Genomic DNA, 25800 nt, shown 5'->3' with positions numbered 1-25800 from the left:
TTAAATATCCTCCCATTAAAAAATTCTAATTTTTGTAATAAGGGGTTAAACATGGGATAATTTTTCCCTTTTTGGCACGGGGTACACCCCGCCCCCAAAACACCCCCCAAAACAATACGAACATCACAATAAATCATACCATCCGGTCCCTCAGAAGGTCGAACCTGGAGCCGTAGTCAACTTCTCTCAAAGACCGGAAGCTACGCTCGCAAGCATCGACCACCGAACTTTGCCCTCTCCGAGTCGCCCTTGTCAAGGCGCCCGAAATTGAACAAATTTCTCCACGAACCTCCTCAGACAACCGGCCAACCCCGGTGAAGCTACGCACCCGCCGGCATCGTAGGCCTAGGCCAATTCTTTACCCTCAATCTTCGGGTATCTACCCGTGATGCCATCACCCCCAACAATATGTCCCGTAAATGCCACCGAAGATAACCGTAATTCACATTTAGAAAATTTAGCATACAAAATTTTCCGTGCCGGCCAAGTACCGTTCAAATGATTCGGCATGTTCTCGTCGATCGAGAATAAACCAATATCATCGATAAATACTATCACGAACATATCCAAGAACGGTCTCGAATACCCGATTCATCGTGTCCATAAATACCGCTCGGGGCATTAGTCAGCCAAAAGACATCACTCGAATTCATAGTGCCCATATCTAGTCCTCGAATGCCGGCTCGGGGAATACTGCCCGCACTGCGGTATTCGATGATAGTTGACTCCGCAGTCTATCTTCGAGAAACACCTGGCACCCCGCAGAATCGATCAAACAAATCATCAATCCCGGGGGAGGGGATATCTATTCTTGATGGTTACCTTATTCGGGGCAGAATCAATGCACATCCGTTAGCCGACCCATCCTTCTTTCTCAAAATAATAACGCGCTCCCTGTGATGTATCGGGCCTAATAAAGCCCTTCTCTAATAAATCTCTCACCGTTCCTTCAACTCTTTTCCACCCCCGTGTGTGCCATTCTATACGGATGAACAGAGATAGGCCGACATCCGGCAACAAATCAATAGCAAACTCTATCCCCGCTCGCGGGTGGGGGGGGAGAGACCTGGAAGCTCATCTGGGAATACATCTAAGAACTCATTAACCACGGACCGATCGAAAATCGGTTCCCCGCCTAAATCATGAACACGGACCTCGTATGATAAATATAACCCTTTCGATCATTTTTCCGGCCTTCTGAGGCATGAAATAAACTTACCCTCGTGCCGATGCCGTATTCCCGCCCACCTATAACCGGTCCCCCCGGAAACCGGAACGACTATCTTCTTTGACAACCAACATTAGCATAATGTGAAAGCCTAGCCAATCCATACCCAAATCACATCGAACCCCGCATATCTAACTTACCAAATTGGCCTTAGTACAACGGCCACGTATAATCACCGAACAATCTCTATAAATTTGGTCACATAACAGAATCCCCTACCGGTGTAGCTACCCTCAAAAGGCCCTATTTACGTATTCTTCCCAATTTTATTAGCAACAAGGGAGAAATATATGATAAATAATAGAACTGTGGATCAATCGCTGTATACACATCTCGAGAGAAAAACCGCATATACCCGTGACGACATTAGGCGACGCTCGTGTCTCCGCCGGGCCGGCCAATACATAAATGCGGTTCGAAGGGACCGCTAGACCCGAAACCCGTCACGACCTCTCGCCGCGGCGTTCCGCCGATGTCGGCATACCTCGCCCCCCGTAGGGCGCATAGCCTACCGAGGATGAATATGAACCACCGGCCGACCCGGTAGACCGAGCCGCGCCCGCACCACCTCTAACCCGACAATCTCTCATCGTACGGCCCCGACGGCCGCAAGCAAAGCACGCACCGCGGGCACGAAAACACTCGTGGTGTCAGGTCCTGGCGTGCTGGAACACGGAGGTCCGGGTGGTCTCATTCGACCGCCGGAGCCTCTCGTCCAACCGTGGAGCCCGAAACCCGGGAGCTCCGGCCTACCCCCGGGTCATCCCCGCACCCTTCGATCTCTTGCCGGTAAACCGCGGGGGTATGCCCCGTGGCCGGGCCGGGGGAGCAGACACCGCCCGCCGCCGAGGTCGCTCGCTCGAAAATCCCTGCATTACCCGTGCAGGATCCAGCCCTCTTGGCTGGCCCCCGTCATCAACCCTATCAGCCGGCGCCTTCCCTCGTTGCGCCGTCCTCCATGCCCCCGGGCACGGCTCCGTATACTCGGCAATATCCATACCGTCCGGGCCGCCATCACCAAGCAGCTCGTCGAACGGCGCACCGGTCCACCCCCCACTATATACTCCGCGGCATCCGATCGACTATGTCGGAACATATATGCGCATATCTTCGCCGCCGAATCGAACTCTCTAACCGTACTCCCGGGACCGGCTCACTCCCTCTATTTCTCTGGGGTCAAACAGAATCCGTCTACCCCCGGCTCGCCCTCACCTCCTATATGCAAAACGGGCTAAAGAAAGCCTCGCAAACTCGCCCCCATACCGCCGGGAGGGGCACCCTCGCTCTCCGGAAAGCATCCACGACCATACCACCAGGGCCGCCACATCATACAACCCAAGATGACGCCATCTCAACCGACTCTCGTCTCGGAAGCACTAATCAATCCAGGTACGCCGCATCCGTTCTACGAACCTACGGAGGTCCTCTCGGCGGCTCGACCCGAAAACTCGGTGGCCCACAAAGTAGAAAATCACGGGCCCTCCGACTATCGCGCCGCCACACGATCATCCCCTACTCCCCGACCGTGGACCTACCTCGCTACCAACCGAGTCAATAACCGGACCGCCTCTGCAGGTCCCATCATCCGCCCCTCGCCGGGGGCCGGGGGTACAAAGTGCCGGTGCCGCAGAGCCGGCGGCAGCCGCCCGTGCCGCAGCCTCTCGTGGCTGCTCCCAAATCCCTCCGATATCGCGCGTAGCAGAACTAGCCGCTTGAGGCACACTATCCGGCTCAACCGGGCACGAGCCCTAGTAGTCATCCCAAGCCGCCAGTCTCACCAATCGCCGTAGACTCGCCCTTCGGGCAATCGTGGCCTTTCCTCGAGGCATCTCTCTCGAAAACATAACATTTCGTCGTAAAAGCAGTCATCCGATAACAATACCTATCGCACAATCTAAGATCGAAATAAAGTCGACATCCTAAATGTCCCGTAGCCTCCGTTTATAGATGTGGTGCACAACACACCGATAAACAAGACTCTACTAGACACGGTCTCAGAGACATTCCGAGGACGAACCGCTCTGATACCACTTTGTCACGACCCAACCCCGTAGGCCGTGACTAGTGCCCGAATTGGGCACCCAAACACAATCACAAATCTGAGTCGCAAACAGTTGGCTTATACAGACACAAATATCAAAGTTGTCTCAGATTATATCAAACTGTCTCAAACAAATCTCAAACACAACCGAATATATGTATCAAAGCCGGCAAGGCTATCAAATGGCGCAACGGCCCAAAACATATACAAATGCAAGCCGACGAGGGCCGCCACAAATAACGGGATCGCCCGTAACATATAACACACAAACACAATCGTACGAACGGGCATAACCCACATACATGTCTACGTACCTCTAAAGAGGCAAAACGAGAATCATATGACGGGACAAAGCCCCGCCGTACCCCCGAACAAATATATACAAATGCAACGAACGAATATATACCAAAATGTGACTCCGAAATAAGCGCAGACTCCAAACGACGAAAGGGTGTCCTGAGACCGGGTGGATCACCAACCGTGCGTCCGTACCGCGGCATGAAACGCAAATTTCCCGAAGAAAGGGGTCGCATTTAAATATGTACTGAGTATGCAAAGCAGAAAATATAGTATACAAATTCGAGTCGTAATCGAAATAGAGGTACAGAAAATAAATGCTTTTCCAAAATATCAAAATATTTACTTTAAAAATACGAATCATGCATAGGGCGCGAGAAAAAATATGGTCGCCGCCCGTCGACGGGGCCATAACACAAGATAACACCGTAAAGTTTCAAATCTCCGTATCCCCGTCACATATCATACACATAACGCCATACACAAGATAACACCAAATATAAGCGGAACCCGTCCCTCGAGCGAGGGGCTCGGCGAACCATAACACAAGATAACACCTAGAGTATAACAAAGTGCGCATCGATAACCGTAACCGGCCTCTTGGACTTTCGGCGAAGGATATAATGTAATGCACGAACGGAGTCGTGAGTAACCATATGCATAAAATCATTATCATAGACTCAAATGCTAAGTAAAATGATCATACTTAGAAATCGGAATAATAACCAAATCAAATTCTTTCAAAAGTCGTCAGGATTACAAAAAGAAGTGTCGCGGGACCCACGGACGGGAGTTGACCCGAGACGGGCCCGCCTATGAAAATCATACTCATCATACATCATACAATCTCCTACGAGCATATCGAGGCAATCCGAGCCTTTTTGTGAAAGATACGGGCGTTCGTAGTTACGGAACTTTTAAAAGCGAAACTTTTTATGCAAAAGTTGAAAATCAAATATTTCAAAGGCATAAAGGCCAATATTTCATCATACCAATATACGAATTTCCAAGAAACGAATAGGAGTCATAAACATTCTCGGATTGCGAGAATAGAATTTTCTCGAGGCTCATGTCATAGCCTATTTGTAACTAAGGCATGCCAAAGAAGAAAGAATGGAGCTTTACATACCTCGTACGCACTCAACGCTAGTTCAAACTCAAGATAAATCCAACCTACGTCTCGGGCTGCCCAAGGTCTACAAACAAGTCATAATATGCCAAACATTAGCTAGAGACATTTGGGCATTTAATTCCAATTTAGCCCTTAATTCTACGTAAATTTGGCAAGACATTTCCTAGTAAATAGGCCACCCCGAGAATTTAACTCGGCCAAAATCAACAACAACAACAACAACAACAACCAACCTAGCAACATCAATAATCAATCCAAAAGGTAATATAACATTAATAACTCTCTTTTCCATCATTCAACAACATTCATAAATTCAATTCAACAAATTTACCTTCAAGCCAACATCGACGCTTATACATTCAAATACTAACCCGAACCCATACCAACAATATTTAAAGACATTCCAAGCAATTCATACAACATTTCAAACAATCCAACAATTTCTCCAAGCCACCCGAAATCAGTCCCCAAACCCGAGAACCTCACTTTAACACATTCCTCATTTTCAAATCATGATTTGCATCCACAATTCACATTCTAACAATGCTATTCTCATCAATATACAAATTACATTAAATGCATAATAACCTTCAATTCAGCCCATACATTTACAACATCAATCTTGAGTCATTAAAAGCTCATTTCCAACATAGAATTCATTACGACAACCACTAAAACACTAAGCGACATTAATGTGTTCTTTGTCATATACCATGACCCATTTTCGGCCAACACAACATATATACATATTGATGATTCTCATTAATTCTTCACCCTACAATGATCATAACATACTAACTAGACCTTAATTCATTGCTTCAACACAACACAACACACACACACTTCACACGGCTAAGCCTCATACACATGGCCTCAATTCCAACTTACTATATTTCATGATTTTCATCCATTTTAACATACTAAAACATGCATATAACCTTTATAACATACAAAACATGATCAATTCTTACCTTTCTTCTTCAACTCTACAATTTGCCTAGGGTTTGCAATTGACACAATGGATGGTTGGATGACCCGAACAACGCTTCCACGCTACTTAGGGACCTCAAAATAGTGGGTTTGCATCAACAAAATAATTTTGGAATGGCTAGAATTGATCTTCAATTTTTTGTCTCCTTGGCCGAGAGCCTCTATGGAGGAGTTCTTCAACTTCTATTTTTTTGCTAAGTGTTGGAATGAGTAAAGATGACTTAGAAGTCATCTTTTAAGCCCCTTGATGAATTATCCATGTGTCCCTTGGTCCACACAAGTGTTGGACCAATTAAAATTGTCCACAATTTGTGTGGGCCAACTTCAAGCCACACGGCCACAACAAGGAGCAAATGCATGATTTTCAAGTTCCACAAATTCCATTCTTGGTCCCAAATTTTCCTAATTGTTCCATACCAACAAATTCATGAACAACTTATGACTCAAAATAAAATCGAAGGTCAAAAATCCCGACTTTGCATCCCGGAATGGTTTTGGCCCTAACTTATCATAATTAATCCGGATTGTTCCAATGTACAAAAATGCGGGATATAACAGAAACTGTCTAAAGGAGTAATGATCGACAAGTAAGTAAGGAATCTGCGGGGCTTTATGGAAGGAAGGTAGCTCACCCTTGGATCCTGAAAGCTATAGTCTCTAGGCTAGAATTAGGGTCTGGAAGAAAAACCTACCTCACAATCTGCATTCAAAAAATTTGTAGCAAGGTAGTATTAGTACACACACGTACTGGTAAGCATCATTGGCCGACTAAGATTAGCTCACACATATAAATACAACATCAAAGAAGATAAACATACTGGCACAATTATCCACTCCAGTCACAAACGATCAACAGCAGAATGATAGCCTATGGTAAAAGCACCTAAACACAAGTCTGCCAAGTCTTTCACAATTCCTCAGAATAGCCATAACACAAGTACAACAAAAAAATTCGAACAATAGATGTAAAATGATATGATGATATATGCAATGAAATGAGATGGATGTTACTGAAATGCAATGGCCAGTACTCAACCTGTACACACATGCTCCAGACGGAATCTCGACGTCTCGACAGTCAAGACCCACGGGAGACCCATGGCATCCATGTATTACTCGCTTCGAAATAGACATCGGATCACGAGCCCATATACCTTCCGCTCTGGAACAGACCTCGAATCACAGATTCACTTACCTTCTGCTCCGGAATAGACCACGGATCATAGATTCATATCATGCTTTCATCAAAAGTGTCATATTTTCTTTCATAGTTCCCATAAGTTATTCATCAATCATTTCCGAACTATTTCCATCATGTATAAGTGAATGAATGCAATAATGCTAAAGAACATACTACGAAAGTCACAACACTATAAGCCACATCATGACTTATATAAATCACATCAACCATGGAAATGGAATAAACAATCTAGTTTCAATCACCAAAGTAAATCTATCATATCACCTCACTTCGAAAGACAACAAGTACACAATAAGTCATAATGCCATATAATCAGAAGTCATAACAACCTAACAGTATCTATCCCAACATCTTACACAAAGATTATTCCAAAGAAAAGTCCTCTAGAAATGACAAGATTAAGGTCCAAGAACTTACCCCAAGATGATTCCAGTAAAGATCCTCTAGAAATCGCCCCCAAAGCTCTTTAGACTTAGGTTTTTGGTGAATGGAACTAATGATTCGAAGAAGGGAATAAAAACAAGGCTTCTGATTCAGTGATCTTCGCTGGGGGTAAACCAACTCCCACTTCTGTGATCCCGCCTCAGCGGATACTCATCCGCTGGGGAGAAATTCATTAAATAAGTTATCCTTTCACTAAGTATCAACCCAAAATCCTAACATCGCTCCGAGACATCCCGGATACAAACAAAACATGCAGACGCAACTAAAAACATGCTACAAATACCATCCGTGACCTCAGAATTCCCAACGGAGATCACTTTGATTCGGTTAACCCCCAAGCGACTAATATCAAGTTTCCAACCAAGTACCCAAAATGCACCCGAAAACCTTGGGAACCAAACCAGCCACCCCACCAATTTCTAAATGACCCCCTAAAACTCAAGGAATTGAGAAATTTTGAAAAAGTCCCGTTTATCAAAAAGTCAACTATTGGTCAAACGTTTTTACTCAAGGGTTCTATTTCTTTCAACTTTCACTAGAAACACCCGAATACCTCGGGACCTGGGTCGATAGGGGTAATATGGCCAAAACATGCATAATGATCAAATGGGTCACTACACTAAGCCTCCTTCACCTTCTAAATGGCATAAGTTATGCTATGATGCCCATTATCGACTTCTTCCTTTTATAGAGCTTCTATAAATAAATTGAGGATTATTTCGTGTATTTGATCAATAACATATCTAGGAGGCTTCACTACTAATAACAAGTGAATATGAATGATGTTACACATCAAAAATTTTATGTTGTTGTGCTATGGATAGACTAACGCAAGGTAAGGTGATCATGAAGTCCTTATGACTTTAAGGAGAGTATTTAGTAGCTTTAAAGTGCATACGACAAGATTTTGAAGTTATATGAATCGGTGAAACTAAGTTCGTCAAAGGAAGCAAAGTACAAGTCGTGTTTGGGGAGGTTTTTGTAATTATCGAGTTAATGATTATTTAGTAATGTCTTGAGGGGGATATAAGGGGTTCCTCTAATGGTGAAGTGCTAAACAAGTGCCAAGAAGATTCTATATGGATTAGAGATCAAACCAATCGATGGGATCAACTTCGGAAAAAGGGAGTTATACGACCACTTATACAGTCCGTATAACTTTATATGGTCCGTATAAGGGTCCGTATAATAGTCAGAGAATGGGTCAGTCTCTGGTAAAATTATACGGTCACTTATATGGACAATACAAAATTATACAGACCGTATAAGTGTCCGTATAAATCATGTCGGGTCAGATTTTTCATAATTATATATAGGAGGCCTTAGTTCTTATTTTTCATTTCCCATTTTCTCCACACCTGTTGAAAGCTATAGAAAGTTCCTCACACCATATTAACTTAAACCCAAGAGAAATCAAGGATTAATTACCAAGAATCAAGAGAATCAAGTGAAGAGAGGCCCCCTAGGGTTTTTAGAAGTCAAGATTTCCTTTGGTATTGAAGTTGGGGTTTCTCTCAAGTGAAGTATATTCATCCAAAGTTCATCCTTATATGATGAAAGGTGAGTTATACATTCATTTCATGTTATTAAGAGTATTTGGTTGTTGAATAACTTGGATGAAGGAAGAAAGTGGAATATGAAGCTCAAATATGGATTTAATGATATTTTGAGCGGTAAGTTAACTTGAGTCATGATTATTAGTATGCCATGAGTATAATTTTGTTGTGGATGATACTAATGATGTTGAAGGAGTATTATATGTAGACGAATATGATATTATGTTGTAGCTATGGTTATGAATGACTTTGAAAAGGAGTTTGGAGGATTGAACAATGTTTAACTTGAAAAAGTCTATTGATTATGGTATTATAGGTGTTGCTATTGATGTTTAGGAGTTGTTTAATTTATAGAGAATGTTGTGGAAACAAAGGAATGCTGCCCAATTTTCGTTGGCTCTTAGTCGCTTTAGTTTGGACTTAAGCATGTTTTCAATTATCTAATTTTAGTACGAATTCTCTTGAATGCAGAATCGTGAGCTCAAAAGGAGAACGTTTAGTCGATAATGTTAAGAAGACATAAAGGTATGTTAAGGCTAGCTCTTTCTTTCAAAGGCATGACTCCTATATTATGATTTCCTCTCTACATTTCCATGACCTTCTTACATCCCGAAAGTTTAAAAGTTAAAGATTCTGAAGAGCTTCTTGTGAGACAAAGATAAGATATGTTCTATGATAATGATGACGATTCTATTGCTAGAGATTCCAAAGCTTATGAATTGATGCTATTATGAGCTTAATGACTTTGCTTCATAATCTCTTTGATATTAATCATTTTTGGCCATCTCACCTCATGATACTAGTTCCTTCAAGGTGAGACAAAGTGATGTTGATTGTTCCATAATATAATCGGAGGTTACCGAGCTAACGTCACTCCGATAGAATTGTAGCTATAATTGGGCTCTTTTGCATGCTTATTTTTATGTATGATTACACCGGGCTTAGTTGGTCGGGCACACACCACTACGCTTGGAGTAAGTGGACGGCTTATGATGATGATTACATCGGGCCTAGTTGGCCGGGCAGTCACTACTAGTGGGCGGCGTGAGATGGTTACCCTAGACGCGGGCTAATGTTGATATTTGATTCAGACAGTCTACTTATGTGTATGTACATATGATATGATATATTTTTTTTAAAAGTAGCATGCATGACTCCGCCTTAAGTGGCATTTTGTTACATGTTTCCCTTTATCTTATGCTCTCTTATTTCTTTATTATGTTGTTGTACATGCCTTACATACTCAGTATATTGTTCGTACTAACGTCCTTTCTTTTGTGGACACGGCGTTCATGCCCACAGGTAGACAGGGAGACAGTCCAAACACCGAGGCGCTTTCTCAACACATATACAGGAGCGCTCCACTACTAAGGAGTTGCCGCTTATTAGAATATTCTTTTATGTACGTATTTGGGGAATGGCGGGGTCCTGTCCTGTTCTTATGATTTCAGTACTCCAGTTAGAGGCTCATAGACATATGTGTGGGTAGTAGATGTCTCTTTGTCTTCTTAGTGTATATCTTGTATGTCATTTTGTAGCCCCATGGGCTTGTATATATATATATATATATATACATGTTTGCGGAGTAATGGAAGATTATTTCATATTAGATATTGATGGTTGAGAGTTGTAATGATACACGATGAAGTGCATGAGGAATGAGAAGTGGTGCTCGGTAGGCTGGCTCCGGGTACCCGTCGTGGCCCTCTAGTTAGGTCATGACAAAAATGGTATCAGAGCAGTTCCGTCCTAGGGGGTGTCTACGAGCCGTGTCCAGTAAAGTCTTATTTATGGGTGTGAAGTGTGCCACACTTATAAACAAGAGGTTACGGGGTATTTAGGAATGATTGACCATCCTTCTTACCTTAGATCGTGCGATAGAGCCATGATATAAGAATTCCCTTTTCCTTAACCATATGCTATGTTTTCAGTAAAGTTGATGAAAGGAAAAGCTACAGCAACCCAGAAGGGCAAGACAGTGACTGAAAGGGGAGCCTCACCTTTAGCTCAAGCACCCCCAGTTCCTTCACCAGATGCCTCAGGCCAGGAGATGAGACAGGCCATCCTTTTCCTGACCCAGTTAGTAGCCGCTCAAGCTCAGCGGTAGCATGCAGGTCATGGTGACAGGAGTTGGAGGAAGAGGGTCAGGTCTTCAGGGTTTGACCGTAAGTTCAGAGGTGCCCCGAGGTAGCAATTCTCTAGGCACTTATCTCATTCAACATCTAGTGCGCCTCCACAGTTTCTTGGACCCAGGGTTGATAGAACTGCTTGTTTGGGGCCAGTTCAGAGTTTTAGAGCTTCTAGTTCCCAGACAGGGGTGATTCAGGCCCGATGAGATTACCTACACCGCGATGTACTCAGTGTGGTAAGCCACCTTTTGACTGTGTCGCTTAGGTTCGGATGTTTGTTATGCCTGTGCTCGGCCAGGCCATTTCAAGCGCGACTGTCCATCGCTATGTGGTAGAGATAAGGTTCGACCTACGGGATTAGCAGTTGGCTTTTCATTATCGGTGCACCCTCCGAGGAAAAGCTTACACACACCAGCAGGCCGTGGCAGAGGTAAAGGAGGAGTATCCGATTTGAGTGGTCCTCCGCACTGCCTTTATGCACTAGCGAGGCCACAGGATCTTGAGTCTTCCCCTCACAGGTATATCATCGGTATCCTCTTATGGTATATATGCATTGATTGATCCGGGGTTTACTTCATCATATATATGTTGCTCATTATGTTGCCGACCGTATTGGGGTGAAACCCGAGCCAATCAAACATTTTGAGGTGTCTATACCTGTTAGTGACCCAGTGATAGCTAGAAGTATGATTTACGAGTAAGTAAATCTCCACGAAGGGAGTCGATTGACATAATACATAAAAAAAAAAAAAAGGAATTCTAGAAAGGGTCTTCAGGTACAACTTATGAGACAAGTCTTATTCCTTTACATTCTTTTATAGTAATCAGCCCTGTGTGGTTGAGTTGTGTATCACATGTGCTTCTATACATGGCCTTCTAAGGCGTGGGATGTGTTTTCTGGGCTGTGTACAGGTTTGAGATTGTTATGTTTACAAAGGAAACTCTGCCGAAATTTTTCCAGGAATCTAAGGGAAATGGTGGGAACTGTAGGTAGGATTGTGGCAAGAAGAAAGCAAGGGCCCAGCAACGAGTGAACAAGGACGAAATTAGTAGTAAATGCGGGATAAATATTGCGAGTATGTATTAAGAAAAGGAAACAATGATTAGGTTAGGATAGAACAAGAAACATGGGAAGGAAAAAAATGATGTGCTTGGGGTATAAAGAAGTTTTATATTCTAAGGAGAATTAAAGAGGTGAGCATTTTAGAAGGAGTTGCAAATTAGAAGATTGAATCATAAAATGAACCTGATATATACTTATATATATATATATGTAACATATATATATATATATATATATATATATATATATATATATATATGACGTCACCCCATAATTATAGCGGGAGAAAAACTTCCATGTCATTATGAGCCGGCCTTATTGACCTCAGGGATATCTCGAGGAAAGAGATTAAAGAACAGGTGCTTACGAACGCCCCGTACTTGGAAATTGGTTGACCATATGATGCAGTTGCGTTCTGTGTTATAGTTCAGGCTATTTATCTGGGAATTTATTCGAACAGTCACACGACAAGAGTTTGTTATTACTGATATGAAGGGAGGTGAAACAAGATAAGGGTGATTAATGACATAAAGGAATGATAAGTGACGAATGTTCGGTATGTGTTGGAAACAGAGAAGGAAGGACAAAAGTGAGGCAAATAGAAGAAAGGTCTACTAGAGCAGTAACCCGATAAACAAAGGGTGGAAGAGAATCAAACCCCGCGGATCTTCCAATACTAAGTGGGAATGTTATTAGGTGTCATGAAGCGGTTGAAATTTTGAATCAGGCTGTGAGAACTGTGTGGCTAATTACACTATGACGAGGAATATGGAACCATTTGTTGAGTAAGGTATCTTATGCATGAAGAGTGAGTTTACGCAACATCCCTCCAAGGAATTCTAGAAAGGACAATGTGTTACCCCATTGTTAAAATGTTGGGATAGCAGAGTATAATACTCCTATGGCAGTGGGGACCAGATCAGAGAAGAGTATGGAAGGACATTGAACCTCAAGTTGTGTTTTTTTTTTTTAAAGAAGAAGAAGGGGGAAAAGAGAAGTCAATGGTACTCTGAAATATGCATAGGACTATTGCTCGATGAATGAAACCATTTGAGAAAAGGATGAAAAGTAAGAGAAAAGGAGAAACAGGGTTTGATTTGAATGATCAATGGACTGACTTTATATGTATGCCAAAACAGCAACAAATGGAATTGCATTCCTGGAGAGTTATATGGAGAAAGTCCCAAGGAAAGATTATTGAGAAAAGGTGGGTCAAGAGAGGGCTAGTTTTTGAATGATGCGGGATAGGGAGCATAGAGCGGTTATGAACTACATCAATGGGAATGACCGATATGCAAGACGATCTATGGGTTTTAATAGAATTAAGGAAAGAGACAGTGGGGTAAAGGCAATTTCCTCATGGTTTAATAGTTGTGGCAATTAGACGGTAATCAAAAGAGTCAATCAGAGAAGTAGTCTTCAACATTCCGAGGCAATGTGGAAGCCGGAGGTGTAAGAATGAGATGATACAAGATATGGGCCATAGAGTGGAAGAGGGGCGGAGAATCCAACATGGCAGTTGTACAACAATAAGGTAGATTACGAGACCGAGTTAAAGTATGGGCATATAATGGAAAAGCGGTATTAACCTTAAGCAGATACATCACGTAAGTATTAGGGCTTCTGTCTAAGCGTAAGATCGATAAGAATGAAATGGTATTTCCGTACGACAAGGGCTCATACGAATGATTTCATAATGAAGATATACTAGTGATGAGTGTAAGATTAGGATTAGGGGGGAAAAGTGAATAATGGATTAAGATGAGAAGTTACGTGAAATAGCCACCGCAAGCTAGTTATATAGATGTGAAGTTCCAATGTCGTATACCGGTTGGGGAAGCATTGTACAAGGAAAGCCTCAACGGCAAAAATACTTGAGTCAGAATTTAGTAATTTCTTTGTTAAGAGAAGGATGTGGAGTTAACAATAGAAGAGGATTGAAATGGAAATGAACTATTTGAAAGCATGCGAATACTTGACGGTAACAACCTACGATGAAAAAGAACAAATGTGTATGATTACTTAGGAGAAAGTTTATGGAGGATACGAGAATTTCAAGCTTAAAGTATTCAAAACGTAAAGGGATTAAGGCCGCGTCGCAAGCAAATGGAGTAAGATGGGTCTAAACGAGAAACTAAAGGTGAGAGGCGGTAGTGAAGAAGATAATAAGGAGTGTAAGACAATTTTGTGGCACTAATCAAGAATAAGGATGGATCTAAAGCAGAAATGGATGTTGCAATCGTAAGGACTCATATAAGCTATCAGTGGAAATTGTCAGGCTAAGATACTCGGTTCTCTACCGGTACCTGAAGATCGATACATTCGGAGGGACCTGGGAAATATAGGTCATTCTAGTAAACCCCCCCCCCCCCCCCCCCCAATTTTGAAATAGGTAAGCGGATAGAGTTCATTTTCTAACTCCCCAAGGCATGCCATAAACACGTATGTTAGACCTTTAAGGAAGATGAAGAGACCTGTTAGGGTGGCTTGAAAGTAATATATCCAGATGGTCGTATGAAGCTTGCAAGAATAGGAGAGCATCAAATTATTGGAATATGGAAATTTCATCGTGAAGAGATTTATAAAGATTCCATGAGAAGTTCTTACTACCCTCACAAATGTATTCGAGGTGGTGAAATAAAAACTAAAAATGTAAGCTTGATGAAGGTATTACGAAAGAACGCGGAAGAAAAAGAAATGAATGGGGAAGCAGAAGAAGATATGAAATCCAGGTATCCGCGTTTATTTCCACCCCAGGAGAGGTTCAAGATGAGACGTCATGGTTCTCAGGTATGTAATACTTTCTTTTGATGTTTTTGGTCGTGTGTCCATATTTTCTTGCTGTTGCTATCGTAGCCCTGTGAACCGATGTTAGTGTGGGTTGTTGTGACAGGATGGTAATGCCATATTACCAGGAAGAATCTGGCAAAATTTTTGTGGAATCCCCGTGGACGAATCTTCCTACTGGGGGGGGGGGAATGTTACACCTCGAAAATTTTGTGTCGTTGTGCTATGGATAGACTAATGCAAGTTAAGGTGATCATGAAGTCCTTATGACTTTAAGGAGAGTATTTAGTAGCTTTGAAGTGCATACGACAAGATTTTGAAGTTATATGAATCGGTGAAACTAAGTTCGTCGAAGGAAGCAAAGTATAAGTCATGTTTGGGGAGGTTTATGTAATTATCGAGTTAATGATTATTTAGTAATGTCTTGAGGGGGAGCTAAAGGGTTCCTCAAATGGTTAATGAAGTATTAAACAAGTGCCAAGAAGATTTTATAAGGATTAGAGATCAAACGAATCGACGGGATCAACTTCGGAAAAAAGGGATTTATACGACCACTTATACGGTCCGTATGACAGTCACAGAATGGGTTAGTCTCTTGTGAAAATATACGATCACTTATACGGACCGTATAAAATTATACGGACCGTATAAAATAATACTGACCGTATAAGTGTCCATATAAATCACGTCGGGTCAGATTTTTTATAATTATATATAGGAGACCCAAGAGCTTATTTTTCATTTCCCATCTTCTCCATACCTCTTGAGAGCTCTAGAAAGTTCCTCACACCATATTAACTCAAACCCAAAAGAAATTAAGGATTAATTACCAAGAAACAAGAGAATCAAGTGAAGAGAGGCTTGCAAGGGTTTTTAGAAGTCCAGATTTCCTTTGGTATTGAAGTTAGGGTTTCTCTAAAGTGAAGTATATTCGTCCAAAGTTCATCCTTATATGATCAAAGGTGAGTTTTACATTCATTTCATGTTATTAAGAGGATTTGGTTGTTGAATAACTTGGGTGAGAGAAGAAAGTGGAATATGAAGCTCAAATATGGATTTAATGATATTTTGAGTAGTAAGTTAACTTGAGTCATGATTCTTAGTATGCCATGAGTATAATTTTGTTGCAGATGATACTAATGATGTTGAGGGAGTATTATATGTTGACGAATATGGTATTATGTTGTAGCTATGGGTATGAATGACTTTGAAAAGGAGTTTGGAGGATTGAACAATGTTTAACTTGAAAAAGTCTATTGATTATGGTATTATGGGCGTTGCTATTGATGTTTGAGAGTTGTTTAATTTATGGAGAAAGTTGTGGAAACAAAGGAAATGCTGCCTAATTTTCATTAGCTCTTAGTCGCTTTAGTTTGGGCTTAAGCATGTTTTCAATTATCTAATTTTAGTACGAATTCTCTTGAATGGAGAATCGTGAGCTCAGAAGGAGAAAATTTAGTCGATAAAGTTAAGAAGACGTAAAGGTATGTTAAGGCTAGCCCTTTATTTCAAAAACATGACTCCTATATTATGATTTCCTCTCTACATTTCCATGACCTTCTTACATCTCGAAAGTTGAAAGTCAAAGATTCTGAAGAGCTTCTTGCGAGCCAAAGATAAGATGTGTTCTATGATAATGATGACGATTCCATTGCTAGAGATTCCAAAGCTTATGAATTGATGCTATTATGAGCTAAATGGCTTTGCTTCATAATCTCTTTGATATTAATCATTGTTGGCCATCTCACTTCATGATACTAGTTCCTTCAAGGTGAGACAAAGTTATGATGATTATTCCATAATATAATCGAAGGTTACCGAACTTACGTCACTCTGATATGATTATAGCTTTAATTGGGCTCTTATGAATGCTTATTTTAATGTATGATTACACCAGGCCTAGTTGGCCGGGCAGACACCACTATGCTGGGCGTAAGTGGGCGGCTTATAATGATGATTACATCGGGCCTAGTTGGCCCGGCAGTCACCACTAGTGGGCAGCGTGAGATGATTACCCCGAACGCGGGAGGCCCGGACGCGGGTTAATGTTGATATTTGATTCAAACAGTTTACTTATGTGTATGTACATATGCTATGATATATTTTTTTTTAAAGTAGCATGCATGACTCAGCCTTAAGAGGCAATTTGTTACAGGTTTCCCTTTATCTTATGCTCTCTTATTTCTTTATTATGTTGTTGTACATGCCTTACATACTCAGTACATTGTTCGTACTGACGTCCTTTCTTTTATGGACACTGCGTTCATGCCCGCAAGTAGACTGGTAGACAGTCCGAACACCTAAGCGCTTTCTCAGCACATATACAGGAGCACTCCACTACTCTGGAGTTGCCGCTTATTGGTATATTCTTTTCCGTACATATTTAGGGCATGGCGGGGTCCTGTCCCGTCCTTATGATTTTAGTACTCCAGTTAGAGGCTCGTAGACATATGTGTGGGTAGTAGATGTCTCTTGGTCTTCTTAGTGTATATCTTGTATATCATTTTGTAGCCTCATGGGCTTGTATATATATATATATATATATATATATATATACATGTTTGAGGAGTAGTGGAAGATTGTTTCATATTAGATATTGATGGTTGAGAGTTGTAATTATGTAGGATGAAGCGGATGAGGAATGAGAAGTGGTGCTCGGTAGGCTAGCTCCGGGTACCTGCCGTGGCCCTCTAGTTGGGTCGTGACAAATGATTTGTAATATGTGTTCTATTAATACTGAACTGCCTCGGTATGAAGGCATCTTTCCTTCCCATGATTGTAATATGTCACTCACTGTATTTATAAGTTCAGAATAATAAATCTTCTTTCTCCTAATACAACTGATAGGGCATCCCAAGTATGTAAAAGGAAAGGAACTCCTAGAAATACCTATTACAATTTTCACAATAATTGCAATGTCCGTTGTAGCCTTCTTATGCATATATACTAAACTTTTTCTTTATTGATCTTCTGTCCTGAGGCATATTCATACAGTCTTTCCATGATTATCTAGAGTGATACTGTGCCAGCTAATGAGAAAATGATCACATCATTTGCATATACAAGATGATTCATCCTTGGACTCCATTTTGGCATTCTGTAGCCTCTAAAATTTCTATTATGGTTTAAATCATTTAGCCCTATAGTTAACACCTCTGCCACTATTATGAATAATACTGGAGATAAAGGATATTCATGCTTCACTCCTCTGGAAGATTAAAAGAAACCATGAGCTTGTTCGTTTAGCTAATGTTAATTATTTGCGACTAATTTGTCCACCATATCAATTATTCTTTGTCCAAATACCACCTGTAAATATTTTGGTAAAATAACTAAAATACCCTATCATATTTCTTGGTCATATGTAATTTAGTCACTATATTAGTTAGTTTTCGCCTCAGTCTTATGTTAGGTATTGTTAGGATCGGGCTGCTCCGATGCACTCAACTAACTTGGCTCTTTGAGAAACTAAGCAAGAAAGTAAAGTTGCGGAATAAATAAACACAAGAATTTTTGCATGAAAAACTCCTTTCTTAGAGGAGGCAAAAACCAAGATTGATCTCCTGTAGAACTTTCCCAACTTCACTAAAATTCGAGCAATTTAAGGTTAAAACACCTAAGAGCTATTTCTCTGCAGTTCCGCCTCTACCCTCTTAATAACTTATTTCAAGACTCTACCCAGTCAAGATATCCCTTACAAATTAATAGCCATTGAACACCTATTACAAAATACTTGGAAAGGTAAATCGATGAAACCATAACATGACCTAACTATTAAGAACTTAATGATAAATATTGATATGCTCCGGTTCTTTGTCAATATGTAGATGGCTCTTCTTGAGAGTAGGTGTTGAGTCCATGCATTATGCCTCTTGTTGGAATGTTTAGGTTATGGTTAAGCTCCAAATCTGTTTCGATTTTTTTTATATATATATAGAAGTAGTTTCCGCCTTGTCTTGTAAAATCGAACCAAGTATTTGTTTCATAATTGTACCTAAAAGTCAATCCTTGTTGACTTGGATTTTCTTTCTTTCCCTGTATGTGCGTCGACTTTCCTTTCCTACTTCAATTTTAATTCCATGTTAATCAACTTATGGTAATACTTCCATAACTTGAAATCCAACATTACATCGAATAAGGAATGAGACAATATTTTGTTTCTTCCTAGCTGGCATGAAATATTTTTTGCAGTCTCTAGTGTTGTGTGATAAGGATCAGTTGCTTTGTTGACTACTCCACTGAATCCCTTAGAGATCTGCTTGGACATCCGGTTCTTCAAATGCCTTCCTTATATCTCCCTTGACTACCATTGGGTACATTATTTGTTAAATTATTAAAACATCATTATAAGCTCAACAACTTTAATATAGCCAACAGCTACTCAATAATTTTTCCCTTTTTGATGATGACAAACATAAAGCAGCTTCATAATGTCTTCATGTACCCTTGATTAGCTTCTTCAATCTCCTTTAGCTTTAGATCAATTCTTCCTCCTTGGGCTTAGTCCTATGTTGAGAGTTTTCCCCTTAGAACTAGCTCCATTGTTGTTCTAAGACTACAAATTCGTGTTGAAACAACTAAGGCTCACTACACAAGGTTTGTAAGCCTGAAATAATTCACCTTCGATCATAGCAAGGTTTGTAATCACATTAAGTCTGATGATAAGAATTTACCTTCCATTCATTGCAGCCTGCTAGATGGCTAGCTTGCAAGACTAAGCAAGTTTTGATGGCTTGCTTAATCTGCTAGGGACTAACCTTCTACTCTTTGCATCCTATAGGTTGCTAGGTTGTATGGAACCTATGAATGTGTCCATTGATATGTACGGACCGGGTTCCTTGTGTAGGGCAATTTTGTTTCTTCTCCTTATGTCCCTTTCCCTTCATTAATGTAGGTTTTTTCTTTTCTTCCCCTGTGTCTTATGCCAATAATTCTAAGTAGGACTGAAATCTTTAATAAGTAAGAATTTGATCCTTTACAATGCATCCTACCAACTAGATGTACATATGCTCTATATAAAAACTAGGCCTTTATGAATGAGAACATGTTTCTTTACTTAGTTCCTATTGTTTGCACATGAAGACTTTTTCTGCTTGTTTTTAGGGGAGCAGTTCCTTTAGCTTATCAAGTTTTACCGTGACATAGTATAAGCTTCTATCAGTGTAATTTTCTCCCTTTTGTCATTATCATCAAGGCATGAGTTATAATAGCAGTTGTAGGTCAAGAAACAATGAAATCTTCATCAATCATACAATCAATATCACAGAGCAAACATAAGGAAGACACATAAATATGCATTTTGTTTAGTTATCAGTTACAATGACATGAAAGTAACTGCCAAAACGACATCAAATATTTTAACAACTAGACCTAGTAACCTATGGATCAAGGAGGACATAGAAAGGACTAGTTCAAGGAGTAAGTTATTTGCTTGTTGAAGAAGGGGGGGGGGGGTGTGTGAGCTTGTTTAGGATTATATCAATTCTCTCTGTGGCGTCCTCTTGAGTCTTCAAAAATATCCCTTTCTGCAGCTCATTCTCAGCTCTTAGGACAACATTTTCAACAACCATTTTCTCTTTTTTATTCATTAGCCTTGGACAATTCTATGATCAGTTCTATGTTAATGCTCTTGGTTTTGGAACTCAGTCCCTTTGGTAGGATATCACACATTTCAAGTGTGGTTTTGTTTATCAGATCACTTTTGTGCCTTTCTTTCCATCACCTAATGGCACTCCAAAGTGAGTGAATACCTTAGTGAGCCAAAACCCATATGGTAGTGCATGTGCCCCATTTGATTAGTCCACAACCATGGCCATGTGCCTTATTATTATGGATTGAAGATTTACGGGTAATTTTTTATCCACTAAATCCATCAGTATCATGTCCATACAGCTCGCCTCATTTGTTCTTTCAGGTCTGGGCAAGATATATTTGTTCACCACTTAAACAACAGTTTGTGAGTGGGAATCATTTCTCCCTCGAATACAATTTTTCAAAATATTTCCAACCTTGTGAGAACTTCTTAGTCAGGTAATTTTTGCTCGTAGTGGGTTCATATTCTACCCATTTTCTCTTTACATACTCCGCATATCTTTCATGAGCAACCCCCCAGTATACTTCCCAGCTCTTTAGCATTGAAGTTGGTCTTTTTTCTATTACCATTGTCTCTGCTCTGTCATTTTTCATTAAAAGAAAACTTTTATGTAAATGATTTAATTCTTCCTTATGAAACATAGGTGATGAAATGCAAACAGCTCAGAGAATGTAATTTTGCTTTTCAAACTTTCCTTCCCATGTTCATTTAGTATCTCAAAGGTCAATTAGTCTTCCTTTTACAATTTTGTAGTACTTGAGCACAACTTTCTATTTTTTCTTTGGACTTGCCCTTTTTCTTGGAGGGCTTGCATATTTTAATCTTTAAGAGGGCATGTTCCTCTTCCTTGGGGTGTTGACTTTTCCCTTCCTTACTTCATCTTCTTTGGTAGATTGTTCCTTCACCCTTTTTTTTTGTTGCCTTGAGGTCTATCTCTATTCCTCCACATTGTCGCTCACGATTATTCATTCCTGCTCATCTTCACTTCTTACATTACGAGCTGTGATTTGATCTACCTCTCTTTCTGCTTTCACTAAGTGCTCAATCTAGTGCTGCTTTACCTTTACTTCTCGTCCTTCTAGCCATTGAGGAGGACACCTTATGAGAGGCTCTTCCCCCAATTTGTTTGGCCATGTCCCTCCTACCCTCTTTTCTCTTCACTCATTCTCCCTTTACATTATCAATATTCTCTATTTTATCCCCCTTTTTTATTTGAGAGGGTACTTTTTGTAGAAATAACGTCTCCTTCCTCTTTAGATGAAGTCCAATCGATTTCTATATCACTCTCAGTTATTTCTCATGCTTCCTTAATTCCTTCGTCCCGTTTACTGACATCTTCTCCAATTCTTGTTTATGTATGAATTTTATCCTCTTGAGATCTTTTGGTTTGTAGAAGTGTTTTGGGATATTCTATAGCAGATGTTTTGCAAACATAATGTTTCTATTCATGTTTTGGATCCTTTGATAGATTAGGGGAGGAGGTTGATAAAGATTGATCGGATGCCATACTTGTTCCGAACCTGAACGATTTCTGTTAGGTCATTTTGACGAGAGTTTTTGTTTTCAACAAAGGGTTTCATTTTTTTGAAGGAATGTTACGAGAGATAGCTTTTGAATGGTTTTTAGGATAAGCGATGGTGATAGCAATTATCTGGTGGACAAAAAATTAATTATCTTAAAGGGATGATTTTCATTCTATCGAAATTGATGTCCTTTTTAAAGAGTTGGTATGATGGAATAGGTTCCTTTCCCTCTTGCTAGTACTTTCACTAACTTGTATAACTGGATAAGCTAGAAAGTAGATGCATACCTGGTCTGTGCGGACTCTTGCTGCTTTTATCAATTGACAATATCTGATTTTCCTTGTGATCCTATCCTCCTTTGATCTGTGAACAATTCTTTTGGCCCTTTCTTTTCACAGAAATGCACCTCCCCATTTGGCATACTTCCTTTTGATGGGCTTTTGATGAGATAATTATGATAGATGTCATCTTTTATGTTCTCCCCTTTAGATAGGCTAAGGATGGTTTTTGGGTACCCAAGCTAACTTGAGTAAGGATGGTTTTTGGGTACCCAAGCTAACTTGAGTCCTTATTTTTGAGATAGAGGATGAATAAGTGCACTTTTAGTCCACTTGGGTAGCTCTCCCTTTTTCAGTAAAGGACTAGGTTCTATGATTTTTGACTTCTTCCAGTGGTTGTAGTTCCTTCGCTTTGTTTTGGTCTTAGTCATAAGCTTCCAATTAATATTCTTGCTCCTTTCATACTGAATAGTCCTCTTGCATTTGATTTTATAGCTACCACCGATTCCTCCTTCTAGCATCTTGTTTGCAGTTTGAGCACTTAGGGTGTAGATTGATAAGATATTTTTGGTAGTTTATTTCGTGTGAAACCTTCAACACACATTTTTTTGAGTTTGACAAGATCCTTGTGAATTGCGCTACTCTTTTCAAGCTCAACATATGTGGCAGTCGTTGTATTTTTTATTTTCTTCAGTAATGCAATTCTTTTGTATTTTTGCATATGTACCTCTTTAATTCCTTGATTTTGTGTACTTTTCTTCTGTAGTAAGAACCTGTTTCTTTAGAGAACTTATAACTTCTTTTATGCTTTCTTCCCCTTTTATTTATTCCATAGGGTCACTTTTGCCCATTGAACTCTTGTTATGAATGTTTTTCAAAGCTTCTATTACCATGTGTGCCACACGAATAATTCCTCCCTAGAGTAATTGCGGAGGATATTTTTATTTCAGAAAGTTGTTCTTCATTCTGCCCATCTACTACTTTTGGGTGTGGAGTTACTGCAAAGGTGTTATCTAAGCTCAAATCTTGACTTTGTCTTTTTTTATCTTCATAATTGCTTTGCATTGTGTCCCATTTGTTGTGCGGTGACATAGGAGAAGATTGGCTAAACTTGTTAGGTCCTATGATACATATGTGGATCCTCATTGCATTGGCATCTAATTAAGCATTCAGCTTTTACTATTGATAATGAAGTCTTGTATGCCTATTTTCCACCATCCATAATGTTTGCAGTTGAAGCATTGTGGTCTTGTGATCGATTTGCTTTCTTGAACTACTGGATCTTTTTCCATCTTCAAGGTGCTAGTATTTGTAGAAAGATCTAGCTCTGATACAATTTGTTAAGATCAGGCTACTCCTATACATTTAAAGAACTTGGTTCTTTGAGCAACTATGCAAAAAGGTAAAGTTACGAAATAATAAATGAATACAAGAATTTTCGCATGGCAAAATCCTTGCTCAAGGGAGGCAAAAACCCTGGCCTATCTCCTTTAGGACTTTCCCAACTTCACTAAAACGCGAGCAGTTTAATTTATAACACCTAAGGAACTATTTCTCTACAGTCTCGCCTTTACCCTCTTAATAACTTATTTCAAGACTCTACCAGTCAAGAGATCCCGTACAACTTGATAACCAGCGAACACATATTACGCAGTACTTGGAAAGGTAAATAGGACACACAATAGAACCAACTATTACAACGAAAAAACTTAATGATAAATCTTGATACGCTCCGATTCTTTGTCGATATGTAGTTGGATCATCTTGATACTAGGTGTTGACTCTTCTCACTCTACCTCTCATTTGGAATGTTGTGATAGTGGTCAAAATCCGAAGCTTATTCGTCCTATGTTTATATAAAAGTAGTTGCCTCATTGTCTCGTTGATACAACCAAGTCTTGATTTCATAATTATACCCGAAAATTAATCCTTGTTTTACTTAGATCCTTTCCTAGTATGCGTTTCGACTTCCCTTTTAGCCCCGTATTTGTCACGACCCATTTTAGCCTAGGTCATGCGGGCACCTACCTTTTCCACCTCGATAAGCGAACCCTTAGCTCAACATTCACGATAATAGAAAATAGCAAAAGAATGTAAAATAACATAAGTCTCACAACATAATATAATGTTAATAAGTGCAAAAGTAAATAAAATCCACCCCAGTATCTGGTCTGGTCATAAAAGAGCATCTAAATCTGTATACTAAAGGTCTGAATAATAATACATAAGTAGTCTCAAATCAGGTCTCTGAATGGAAAGCAAGACATAAGTAATAGAAGAGTCTTCGAGGTCAGCGGACGCCATGCTCACCATGGAAAACTCAAGTAGGAGCTGAAGAGTCGATTACCCACGAGTCAGAGAAGTAAATCCGACCTGATACACTGCATTCATAAGAGAATGCAGCAAGTGCAGGTCAGTACAAACAACAGTACTGGTAGGCATCATCGGCTGACCAAGCATAGATAACACAATTCAGAAAATAAGCAGATAGCAAGGAATCCAACAAGTATAAGATAATAATATCACAACCAAGTTTTCGTTATCGCCCACGTGAAGCCTCTAAACCAAAGTACCCCAAGTCCGAAATAAATATATCCAATCCAATCAATCACCACCACAAATCCAAATCAAGCCAATGCAATGCAATAATGGAATGGATGAGATGTAATTCCATGCAAATGAGGCGTACACATGTACTCCAGACGAAAATATCGACGTCTCGGTAGCATAACCCAATGTGATTCGCGAAGTCTAAGTGCCACCCATCCTGGATCTTTGCCCAACAGACAGTCAGGACCCTGGCTAATTGCTCACAGGGGGAGTCTCACCGGCACCACTCTGGGGGACCTGCGGTGCCCATACACAAACAACGATTCCGGAGTAATATCGAAATCGGCCACGCTGCAACGATGCCGAAATAGATCATCGGTCATCGACCTTTTCACAATCACTCAAGTAAAAGAGTCGCGCAATCAACGATACCGGATAATTATCGGCTATCGGCCATGCATCATGAATATGAGAGAATGTATGCAATGCACATATCAATGATTCCGGAATTGAACCTCGGACATCGGCCTTCCCACAATCACTCAAGTAAAAGAGTTTATCAGACATCAGTTTCATATAATCAACGATTCCGGAATGGATCTTCGGACATCGACCTTTTACAATCACTCAAATAAGGAGTTTGTCAAATATCAGTTTCGCACATCAACGATACCGGATCATTACCGGGTATCAGCCATGTATCATGAAAGTGTGAGAATGCGTGCAATGCGTAAATCAAGTATCAACAATCAAGTTCAATATCACAAGTATGACGCAGGGGTATGCAACAATGTATCATATCACAATACATAGCAATGGCATGCCAATATTATATCGATATCACTAGTAACAACAGCAGGTACGTCGCCAAGGTATCATATGCAAATACCAACAACGGTATAACAATCATATCTTAGTCATGACACAGAATGCAGATTCTGATATCTACCACTACTCGTGGTGACAAACCATTAAAATGGAACAATAA

This window comes from Lycium ferocissimum, chromosome 2, assembly GCF_029784015.1.
Source record: "Lycium ferocissimum isolate CSIRO_LF1 chromosome 2, AGI_CSIRO_Lferr_CH_V1, whole genome shotgun sequence".
Classification (NCBI taxonomy): domain Eukaryota; kingdom Viridiplantae; phylum Streptophyta; class Magnoliopsida; order Solanales; family Solanaceae; genus Lycium; species Lycium ferocissimum.
The sequence above is the reverse complement of the archived record's forward strand: the minus strand, read 5'-3'. Positions refer to the sequence as shown.